The following is a 12,698-nucleotide window of genomic DNA, read 5'->3' on the forward strand; positions in this document are numbered from 1 at the left end:
CATCATTTATTATGCAACATGAGATTGTTTTTAGGTTACAATTATTATCCTTTTTCTCCCCAGAAAGGAAATTGTCTCTTCTTGTTTAATGAGGAAGTTTAGGTGGGGTGGGGAAAGGGAAGAACCAGCTTAAAAGCATAAACATATAGAACCTTGCACCATTTAAAAATCCTTTACAACCATCTGATTTAAAATAAAATGGATTAAAATATTATTTAGCATGTCGCCAGAGGTACTGTCATTTCTCCTCCCTCATTCCCAAATTCCGGCTGCAACAGCAATAACTGAGGGTCCTATGCAATAAAAAGAGTGTTAAAATCATAGTGTCTTTTAGCCACACATAACACATTGGGTTTTAGCACCCCATGTATGAAGATAATAGTATGTAGTACACCTGTGCACTCTAAGGGGCATGAAAAAGTAGTTATAGCCCTTACAACGCACTCCGCACATAGCCTTGTGATTTTCTCACACTAAGTGGACCAAAATTAGAGGGTCTTTTGGCCTGGGAGATCCCTTATACTCAGACAAGGACCCTTCTCTGATTCCTGCCTCTTCTGATCCCAGAGGCGCCTTATTCTTTGACCAGCACATGTGGTTCAAAGTGTGATGCACTGTTAGATGGCATCCGATTGTCAGTGAAGGCTGAGCTAGCAGAAGTTAAGATGCACACTTCTTGCTGGCCAATGACTACAGGGTCTATCTCTTTTGGGGAGTGGGGGCAGTGGAGAGGGTTTGGAGGAATACCTGACTGAGGAGAAAGAGGGAATCAGAGGTAGGAGATTTCCTTTCTATGACACCTCCTTTTGATAAATGCTGGCGTGATGAACCTGCTATGCTGTGTAGATGCATTAATATTTTTCAATTGCCCCAGACCAGAACTAAACATAGCATGGTAATTAGCAGCACTACATTTAGCTCATGATTCAAACCTATTAGTAAATTTAATTAAATTGTATTTTAAAAATTTAGAACCCCCTTTCCCAAATTAAGGGGGTCATTTTCCAAGGAGTTACCGCAGGAGATAATTCCGCAAATTGTGCTAACAGCCATTAACGCGATTTGCGAATGCAAATTTTTTATTTGGTATTCAGGGGGCGGAGCATATGTAAAGTAGGAAAGAGTTATCGTGTGCGGTGAAACAGCCACAGTGTTAGCGCAGCCAATAGCTACAACCCTTTCATTTGTGGTATGTTGTGCGCTAGAGGCCGGTAAAGGTTGATCACAGTTCACGATATTTCCAGACAGCCTGTTTCATGAGAGGCTCACCTAGTAACTCGAGGTGGGGATTAGGTATGAGTGTAGGGGGTTGGGGGCCACTTTCACATTCAACATGAGACGTACGAACAGAACAGTGGTCTCTTGTGAAGATTTGCTGGCCTTCGGAGTGAGGAAACTCACTTCAAGATGAGATTTGGACAACGTTCTCTCCACCTAGCTTGTTGTTGCCCAGGTAGAGTGTCCATGAAGGCCAGCAAATCTTCACAAGAGACCACTGTTCTGTTCGTACGTCTCATGTTGAATATGAAAGTGGCCCCCAACCCCCTACACTCATACCTAATCCCCACCTCGAGTTACTAGGTGGGCCTCTCATAGGGATACAAATCGCGAAAACATCGCGGCACGTGAAGTTTCCCCGCTGCACGAAAAAAGCCTCATTTCCATGGGCAACGCCCCTTAATGCGTTACCAATGCGATATTGGAAAATGAGGCCCTAAAATTGCAACAAAGCTTTAAATATTAACTTTGAGTTTTTATTTATAATTTGTGCTTTAAATGCTGAATGTTTTTTTTATAGGTTATCCACTTTAAACCACAATTTTAAAACAGTGTAATATAAGATTTTTAAATACATAAACAGGGTGAGATATAATCAATAACATAGGAAAGAGCAGGAACAAAAGAAACAAAATAACAAAATAATTAAATATAAACAAAAAAAAATATTAGAATACTATTTGCCCACATATGTAGTAGATAAAGGTGTTTTTGGCCTCAGGCTAGGCCTTAATAAGTTGGATGCTGCTTAGTAGATACATTAAACACCTTTAACATGCCTGCTAAGTATAACGCCCATATAGTATCTAGGCCAGGGCTTCCCAAACCTGTCCTAGGAACCCCCAAAGCCAGCCGGGTTTCAGGATATCCACAATGAATGTGTGCAAGATACATATCAAGGAGACTCGGCATATGCTAATTTATCTCATGCATATTCATTATGGATATCCTGAAAACCCAGCTGGCTGTAGGGTCCTCAGGACAGGTTTGGGAAGCCCTGACATAGGCCCATGAATTAGAAGTCAGAAAGATAATTGTGGCACCGGTGCCACTAGATGGCATCTGGATAACAGCAGTGTATGGTGCCTATTCTTACTAATGGGTTGTATGTTTTAACATTGAGAGTGTTCTAGCAAGATACAGATCAAACAAAATGCAGAAAGGTTTCTCAAAGGGCCCCTATTCTTTACAATCAGAAAGCCTCTAGAACAGGAAGGTTGCCAAAACAATGAAGGGGTGGAGAGGCTATTAAAGTGGCTAACAGTGTGTCCCAGCCCAGAAAGGGGATGGTTTAGAGGAGTATAAAACATGCTTCCCAAATGGAGCTTGCAGAAAGCTGGTATAGGAAGAGAATATGACAGATGGAGTGTACATAGCAGATTCCACCCTCTGTGTGTGAGTAGGAGTCCTGAGGTGTTTCCCATAGCCCTCAAGGAGTGTGTAGCCTGGAGGAGTTGCTGAGCCACAGAGAAGAAGAAGAAATGAAGTGACGTTTGGAGACGCAGACCTGGATACTGGGGTTGGAGGCCACAGGACTTAGGGGAAAGGTGCCTGCTGGTGCTTCAGTACAAGGTGAAGGAAGGAACTACACCTGCCAAAGGGATGTGGGTATTTTGTCTGGATCTAATCCTGGTTGCTGTGAATAACAGAAACTTGAGAAGTCCTGGAGCCACAGGGAGGTCGGGGGAAGAAGAAGAAAAGGTTGGGAGTGGAAATAGGGTACTGGAAGTATGTGGCCTGTGAAAGTGACTCTGATCTATCTTGGTGGGAAGTCCAGCTAAGCCCCTATTAAGAACTGTGAAGTTGAGAGCCTGTAGTATTTGGGACCCTTTCTCACTAAAGAAAAGGGAGAAGGAACTGAATGATTAACATTCCAGTGAACATAGCTGAGCTGGGAGAGAAGAGAGATTTTAATATTCAGATGAAGGTATCCCAACTGTATTAATGTTGGGATCTTTGAGCTAAGAACTGTGAATGCCCGAGATTTTAATTGCCGCTGTTTTGAAAACTTGGCATACTGATTTAATTCTAGAACTACAAGTTTATCATCTGTTTTGCTACTTGACCATTTCTTCAATAAAACTTTTGTTATTTGGGGGCACAAGTACTGGTGTGGACAATGTGCCTTTTCAAGTTGTTGGTGACCTAGTTGGGCCCTGCAAATGATTCTGCCCCAGCTCACGCCCTATGAGAGTTGTTCTCCCTGGCAGAATCTCTCCAATGCTCCCCAGGGATGTGAAAGTGATCTCCTGGGATGGTGGAATTACACAATATTTAAAGAATAGATAAAGGGGGTCCATATTCAGCCGTGGAGCAGTTAAGTTAGCCAAATTTACTTTTCCAGCTAACTTAACTGGGATAGTCACTGGCTCAACTGCAACACTGAATATACCCGGCTATCTTAAGGTTAGCCAGATAAGTATATCCGAATGCTTAACAACTGGATAGAAACGGTGGTAGTAATATAACAATCTTATATATGATAAACCATGTTTATTAAAGATGCCAATAAAGATATATTTCTTGCAACAACAACCCTCATAGGGAAGCCCACGCTTAATACATAAGGCGTGTGTATTTTCTTTTTCACTTTAAATCCATGGGATTTTTGTCCCAATTCAAAGTGAATAGCTCACCATATATGTTAGATAATCATCGGGTTTGTTGCAGTAGTGAACCCTAACCATTGCAATACGATTCAACAACATCATGAAAAGTGGTTTTTGGCTTTTCGTTATCTGTGGATATATTTTTCAGTGAAAAGTATTGTGTGAAAAAAATAAGAAATTAATTGAAGTGTGAAATCTACAAATAAGAGAGAAAATTGTGAACTTCACAAATAAGAAAACAAGAAAAAAAGAGTAAAAGAAAAAGAAAAAGAAAAAACGGTTAGAGTTCACTACTGCAACAAACCCGATGATTATCTAACATATATAACCGATACGATGTGCGAACGGCTATCGGTATATAAGAGATGTTAAATAAATAAATAAATAAATAAATAAATAAATAAATATATGGTGAGCTATTCACTTTGGATTGGGCCAAAAATCCCAGGGATTTAAAGTGAAAAAGAAAATACACATGCCTTATGTATTAAGAGTGGGCTCCCGTATGAGGGTTGTTGTTACAAGAAATATATCTTTATTGGCATCTTTAATAAACGTGGTTTATCATATATAAGATAAGTATATCCGGCTAACTTTAGGAAAGCCCTATGGCATGCAGAGTTAGCCACGTATGTTAAGCAGCTAACTATGAATATCGGAGTCTAAATGGCTTCTGAATATCGGCCTCAAAATTTTTACTCATTGACTATGATTTCAAAATGTACAGGAGCACATATATGCAGATGACATTCAACAATACGTTCCAGTGAGAGAGGTTCAAGCACTAGCAGAGAAATTGATGAATACTTCTTTCAATGAGATAGCCAAATGGTTGATTGATCATATGATGTGTCTTATCTCTTAGAAGACAAAGTTGCTATGGGTATCCATGAGAGATAAATCTTTAGACGTATTCCCTATGGTAGTGTGGGTCAAACTGCAAATCCTAAAGAAATGGTCCAGAATCTGAGTTTATTTCTGGATGCTAAATGGTCATTTGCTCACCAACTCTTCTCTATAGTAAAATCAACCTTCTGTTCTCTTATATCACTTTGTAAACTGTGTTCTTTATTCCACAAGACCTGATTTAGAGATGTTATCTCAGACATTGTTGTCAACATCAGAAATTGTTGTTAACTAAATCATATTATTTCAATTCTCTGTATCGGGACCTCTTTTAGAGGAGGATTGCCTAGAGGAGATTGCAATTTCTTCAGAACACCAACTCTAAAATTTTGTTGTGAGCAAAGACAAGTGATCATGTCATTCCCTCTACTACGAGATCTCCATTGGTTCTCGATATTTTGGTGAATTCAATTTAAAATTCTCTTTTGTCTTTAAATGTCTACATAGTAAAGGCCCAACTTATTTGATAGACTTTTTGACTCCTTATACTCTAGCCCGGGCTTTACAATCATCCTAAAATTACTTACCGAGGGTGCCAGCTCCTGCTGAGGTTAAACTTTCAGAGGCCAATATTCAGAAAATCAGCAAATGGATTACTTTTCTGGCTAATGTTGGTCAGATAAGTTGTATGGGATATTCAGCAAGATAAGCATCCTGCTGAATATACTCAAAGTTATCCAGGTATAACTTAGATACATTTCAAATCTAGCCGGCTATGTTTGGATATATCTGGTTAGGTTTAAAATTATTTGGGTATGTATACCCGGATAACTTTTAATTTCTTTATCACCTTCCACACATAAGAACATAAGAACATGCCATACTGGGTCAGAACAAGGGTCCATCAAGCCAAGCATCCTGTTTCTAACAGTGGCCCACTGGCCAATCCACGCCATAAGATCCTGTCATGTATCCAAAAACTAAGTCTATTCCATGTTACTGTTGCTAGTAATAGCAGTGATTATTTTTTAAGTCAACTTAATTAAAAGCAGGTAATGGACTTCCCCTCCAAGAATTTATTCAATCCTTTTTTAAACACAGCTAAACTAACTGCACTAACCACATTCTTTGGCAACAAATTCCAGAGTTTAATTGTGCGTTGAGTGAAAAAGTATTTTCTCCGATTAGTTTTAAATGTGTCACATGCTAACTTCATAGAGTGCCCCCTAGTCTTTCTATTATCTGAAAGAGTAAATAACCGATTCACATCTACCGGTTCTAGACCTCTCATGATTTTAAACACCTGTATCATATCCCCCCTCAGTCGTCTCTTCTCCAAGCTGAAAAGTCCTAACCTCTTTAGTCTTTCCTCATAGGGCAGCTGTTCCACTCCCCTTATCATTTTGGTCGCCCTTCTCTGTACCTTCTCCATCGCAATTATATCTTTTTTTGAGATGCGGCAAACAGAATTGTACACAGTATTCAAGGTGCGGTCTCACCTTGGAGTGATACAGAGGCATTATTACATTTTCCATTTTATTCACCATTCCCTTTCTAATAATTCCCAACATTCTGTTTACTTTTTTGACTGCAGCAGCACACTGAACCGATGATTTCAATGTGTTATCCACTATGACGCCTAGATCTCTTTCTTGGGTGGTACAACCTAATATGGAACCTAACATTTAGTAACTATAGCAAGGGTTATTTTTCCCTATATGCATCACCTTGCACTTATCCACATTAAATTTCATCTGTCATTTTGATGCCCAATTTTCCAGTCTCACGAGGTCTTCCTGCAATTTATCACAATCTGCTTGTGATTTAACTACTCTGAAAAATTTTGTATCATCTGCAAATTTGATTACCTCACTCATCGTATTTCTTTCCAGATCATTTATAAATATATTGAAAAGTAAGGGTCCGAATAGGGATGCCAGAGGCACTCCACTGCCCACTCCCTTCCACTGAGAAAATTGTCCATTTAATCCTATTCTCTGTTTCCTGTATTTTAGCCAGTGTGTAATCCACGAAAGGACATCGCCACCTATCCCATGACTTTGTACTTTTCCTAGAAGCCTCGCATAAGGAACTTTGTCAAACGCCTTCTGAAAATCCAAGTATACTACATCTACCTCTTCACCTTTATCCACATGTGTTATGACCTGGATGGTGGACCCTTGGTCCGGCAAGGAGGTGAGGTCCTCTTGTCGGTGGGCGAGGCTAATCTGTAGGTTGCTGGAGGTATTTGATGATAATCTGGATGCAGGCGCCTCCTGCGGGTCGTTTAATCCAGATAGCTGGCGCCTCCAGCAGGTCGTGAAAGTAGAAGCTGGTGCCTCCAGCAGGTCGTGAAAGCAGAAACTGGTGCCTCCAGCAGGTCGTGAAAGTAGAAGCTGGCGCCTCCAGCAGGTCATGAAAGCAGAAGCTGAAACAGAGATAGTCCGGAAAGCCAGAAACAGAGTATACCACCGCCAGGCTAGGGATCAAGATCCAGCGTCCTCCGCAACCAGTCCAGGGGTCAGGAACCAGAAGAATCTGCAGCCAGTCCAAGGGTTGAGAACCAGAAGAATCCACAGCCAGTCCAAGGGTCAGGAACCAGAAGAATCCGCAGCCAGTCCAAGGGTTGAGAACCAGAAGAATCCACAGCCAGTCCAAGGGTCAAGAACCAGAAGAATCCACAGCCAGTCCAGGGGTCGAGCGCCAGAAGAAACCAAAGCCAGTCCGAGGGTTGAGAGCCAGAATAATCCAAAGTCGGTCCGAAGGTCAGGAGCCAAGCAAAATCCAAAGCCAGTCCAGGGATCACGAACAGAGAATCAGAACAGGAACCAAACACAGAAACACCACATGAGCCAAAGCCAGGGCAAGGTCTGAAGGCTCAGACCTTGCCTTAAATAGTGGATAGACGCTGCAGGAAGGAACCCCCTACTTCCTGTAGGGGTTCCTTTAAGGCTGGGCTCTTGCCGCCCACGCGGCCTTACAGATCTTCAGGGGGCGTGACCTCGGCTGCTCCGCGGAGACGCCGCGGCCATCGTGCAGGGCAGGAGCCCTGCCGCCGACGCGGCTGTCGATGCCGGCCCTCACATCCTGCGCCCGGCCCTGCTGTGCGAGTAAGTGGACGGTTCCCGGTCGCGGCTTACCGCGACCGGTGCTCATAACAACATGTTTATTAACTCCTTCAAAAAAGTGAAGCAGATTTGTGAGGTAAGACTTGCCTTGGGTAAAGCCATGCTGACTTTGCTCCATTAAACCATGTCCTTCATATGTTCTGTGATTTTGATATTTAGAACACTTTCCACTATTTTTCCTGGCACTGAAGCCAGGCTAACCGGTCTGTAGTTTCCTAGATTGTGCCTGGAGCCCTTTTTAAATATTGAGGTTACATTAGCTATCCTCCAGTCTTCAGGTACAATGGATTTAATGATAGGTTACAAATTTTTACTAATAGGTCTGAAATTTCATTTTTTAGTTCCTTCAGAACCATCCAGTCCAGTCCAGTCCAGGTTTAGAACCTTTAGAACAGAACCATCCAGTCCAGGTGATTTACTACTCTTTAGTTTGTCAATCAGGCCTACCACATCTTCTAGGTTCACCATGATTTGGTTAAGTCCATCTGAATCATTACCCATGAAAACCTTCTCTGGTATGGGGACCTCCCAAACATCCTCTTCAGTAAACACCAAAGCAAAGAAAACATCTAATCTTTCCGCAATGGCCTTATCTTCTCTTAGTGCCCCTAACCCTTCGATCATCTAACGGTCCAACTGACTCCCTCACAGGCTTTCTGCTTCGTATATATTTTAAAAAATGTTTACTGTGAGTTTTTGCCTCTGTGGCCAACTTCTTTTCAAATTCTCTCTTAGCCTGTCTTATCAATGTCTTACATTTAACTTGCCAACGCTTATGCATTATCTTATTTTCTTCTCTTGGATCCTTCTTCCAATTTTTGAATGAAGATCTTTTGGCTAAAATGGCTTCTTTCACTTCCCTTTTAACCATGCTGGTAATCGTTTTGCCTTCTGTTATTGTTTGTAAGGTTTTGGGTGGACCCTTGGACACTGTGGCAGATGACCACACCCACAGGGGAAGTCCCGTGAGGGGCCACAGGTCAGGCTCAGCTTTAAGACACACAACACAGAATTATCTTTTATTAAACAGAGTTGAGAAACCACCAGAGGTGGCAGTAGTGAGTAGAGATGAAGCCCGGCTGGGCTTGTAGTCCCTCAGTACACTGGAACAGTGATCCCTCAATAGCTGTGCTGTAGTGGAGAGAAACTGAGATAGTGAGTACAGTGGAGCATGCACAGGGTTCTGGTATAGAGCCTCGTTGGTTGATTACTCACACAGCGGTTTCTCCTGGAAGGTAACACAGAAGCTGGAATAGAGGCAGGCCCTCGAGGAGCGAGTACCTGAAGCAGGCACGAAGTGCCGAAACATGGCCTATGTCGGACGAGCAGCTCCGTACCCATAAGCATCAATAAAGGCGGCGACCTTGATAAGTATAAAACACAAATTAAAGTGGGTCGGTGAAGCAGCCGGGGAGAAGGGATTTTAAGAAAAATAAAAATAAAAAAGTGATTATTTTCAGAAATATCTTTAAAAATAATAAAAGAATAATAGACGGAGGGGGAAAAAAGGATAACTGCAAATCGGTTATCCTTACAAGAAACCTCCGTACAAAAACCACCAGACAAGGTTTCCCTTGAAAAAGTGGAAGTTGGTGAATTGATTAAAAAGGGAAAGAGATTGGTTAGTGATGGATGAGAATTGATGGCAAATTCAGCCCAAGGTAACAGTTCAGCCCAGTTATTCTGACGGCAACTCACGTAGACTCAAATGAACTGTTTTAAGGCTCTATTCATCCGTTCTGTTTGGCCATTTGGTTGCGGATGATAGGCTGAAGTGTAGTCTAGAGAGATGTCGAATAACTTGCACAAGGCCCTCCAGAATCTTGCCATGAATTGAGATCCTCGGTCTGAAACAATGTGTCTTGGTAACACATTTACCACAACACTAAGTCTTATACCCCCAACACACACGTCTCCTCATCCCCAAACACAAATCCCACCTATATCCTCCATATACCCATACCCTCCATGCTCCCCAAATACACCCCCACCACAATCCCCTCCCCCACATGCACACAGCCACACCCCACATTCAGCATTCATACACATATCCCTTCTACAAATCCATGTTCGAAAGGATTCCTGAAGCCATGCCTCTGCATGGTTTCCCTACATGGTTACTAGATTGAGGAATGAACCATCTCTTAATGAACCTTCTAGTTCTCTGCTTCATGAGTTGATGCATGTACCACCAGAGCCATAGCCAGGCAGTTTAGCACCTATGGCCACGTGAAAAATTGTGCCCTCACCCATCATACAACACATGGTACCTTGAGTTGGGAGACTCTGTTAAATGTTTGTACAGCAATGCCCATGGCCAGAGCAAGGATATTAGGTGCCCTAAGAAAACTTTACAGCCTTGCACTCCTCACTCCATCACGCCCTCCTCTGACACAAATAAAAATGATGCATTTATAACAGATTTTACATAAAGAAGGATATTCAAAGCACATTCTTATGAGATAGAAATATTACTTACAATATGTATATTATATTTACATGCTCTGCTGTGGTGCCAACCAGAAAATCCTGTAATAAATCAAGAGACACTTGGAACTTATATGGTATTAGGCCTAATGTAAAGCATCATGGGCCATGGGCATGACAGCCACAAGAAAACAGAATTTCTATATCAAAACAGCACTAACTACCAGCACTCAAACAGCAACAACCCTACCTATGAAAGTTAATACTGCAAATATTATATCAGGCATCCCTATTAGGAAAACAGAACAAGTCAAGCTTGTATAAAAGCTACACACTAATGGAATACCTCGCTGCAGTCACACATGCAAAACACAGATAAACCATCAAATACAGAATAAAGAGACCATACAGTATAAATAGAAATGTACAGACAAGAACTGGAAACTGCAACAAGCCAAATTCTGCATGCACTGCAACAATGGAAAAACAGAAGCATTACCATTCCTCATAAATCAAAATTAGTAAAACCATACCAATAAAAAGAATAATTCAAAACTAATGAATAGAATAACATTCAATAATTAAAAGCTCATATACAAATTTTCCAAACACCAATAAAATATTTCAAAACAGACACATCAACAACAATTAAAATAAGGATTTTTAAAACTCTCCCATTATCCAGCCATTGGAATTTTTTATTTCCAGATGCCCTAAAATTGTCATGGATTAGCAGGCAGAAAGTAACTGGGGTACTTGTGCACTCCACATACACACACATGCTCCTCTCTCACTCCCCCACATACATACACAGATGCTCTCTCTCACTCTCCCACACACATGCACACATGCTCTGTTTCACTCTCCCACATATATGCTCTCTCTCACTTTCCCACACACATGCACACATGCTCTGTTTCACTCTCCCACATATATGCTCTCTCTCAGTCTCCCACACACATGCACGCATGTTCTCTCTCACTCTCCCACACACATGCACGCATGCTTGTTTCACTCGCCCACATATATGCTCTCTCTCAGTCTCCCACACACATGCACGCATGTTCTCTCTCACTCTCCCACACACATGCACGCATGCTTGTTTCACTCTCCCACATATATGCTTTCTCTCTCTCTCCCACACACATGCACGCATGCTCTCTCTCACTTCCCCCTTTAAGTAGCAGGCAGCGTCAGTCTCCTTCTTCAGCCCCCATGGCCAAGGAATGACTTCCTGTCACGTGACCGACCCAGCTCTAATAATGGACTCCTTCCAGCAGGGCAGGGTGTGCTCCTCCTCCTCCTCCTCTAAAGCAGCACGGCCCCGAAATCGATGGCGTGGTAAGCAGGACCTTAGTAAGAGAGAAAACAGTGCAGCCCCACTGACCACACTGCTGATTCTGGCGGGGCCGTGCTGCTTTCCTACTTACTAAGGCCCTGCTTACCACACCGACAATTTGAATTTGGTCGCACTGCTTTTTCTCTTGCTCGGGACCCGCCAGCCGCATCGCTCTCATTGGCACAAGGCAGCGCTATTGCGGCTCTGTGTATCACCACTGGATTTTCATAGAATAACCAACAACAAGATACATTTCATGAATGAAGGCTGCAGAAATTTACATTTCAAGCAAAACTCTTCAATATCAGAAAGATTTCATTAACCAAATATGGATTCTGATTCATCATAACCAAAAATCATAGCAAGAATCAATAGCAGGAGAAAAATCCCTTTGCCAGTTAACCGTATTACTTAACCTTTTTCTCACTATGTTACAAGCGTGTTCTGTGGCTGGAGCCATTTTCCACAGGAATGCTAGTAGCATGCATCATATACATTATTATCCCAATAAACCTTAGGGAGATTAGTCAAACAGCGTAGTAGTCTTTTATGAAACAACAACTAATGTGATTAGATGCTTAAATATAAGATGTGTTATTATTACTCATAGGGTTACAAGCTTTCAGTGCGCTTAATAATACAATACACAAAGGGGTTGTTGTTGTAGGACACTTTTTTTTTTGTAACCAATTCAAGTGATTCTATGTCCTTTGCTTGCTGCTTCTGGCATGCAATCAGGAAGGTTCTCATTAGGAGTAATTTAGTTATATTGCACTTTGTGCTCCCACTCATCTCCCTGGGAAAATTTTCATTAAGGGTGAAGGAGGAGGAGGAGGAGGTGGTGGAGGAAAGAAAGCCGGGACATTGCTAACTAGTTAGTACTGGGAATTTGGAGTGTAAAATGCATGTTTTTCTGAGCCTTGGACATGCACATGGAGAGGCAGATGCGAAAATCCTAATGACCCTTCTGCAGGGCACCTTTCAGAGCCTATTTGTGTGCCAGGATCAGGCCCTCTGAACATGCAAGATGGGACAGTGAGGGCTTGGTTTTCAAAGGGTTTAGGAAGTATC

Source organism: Rhinatrema bivittatum, chromosome 2 (genome assembly GCF_901001135.1).
Source record: "Rhinatrema bivittatum chromosome 2, aRhiBiv1.1, whole genome shotgun sequence".
NCBI classification, from domain to species: Eukaryota; Metazoa; Chordata; class Amphibia; order Gymnophiona; family Rhinatrematidae; genus Rhinatrema; species Rhinatrema bivittatum.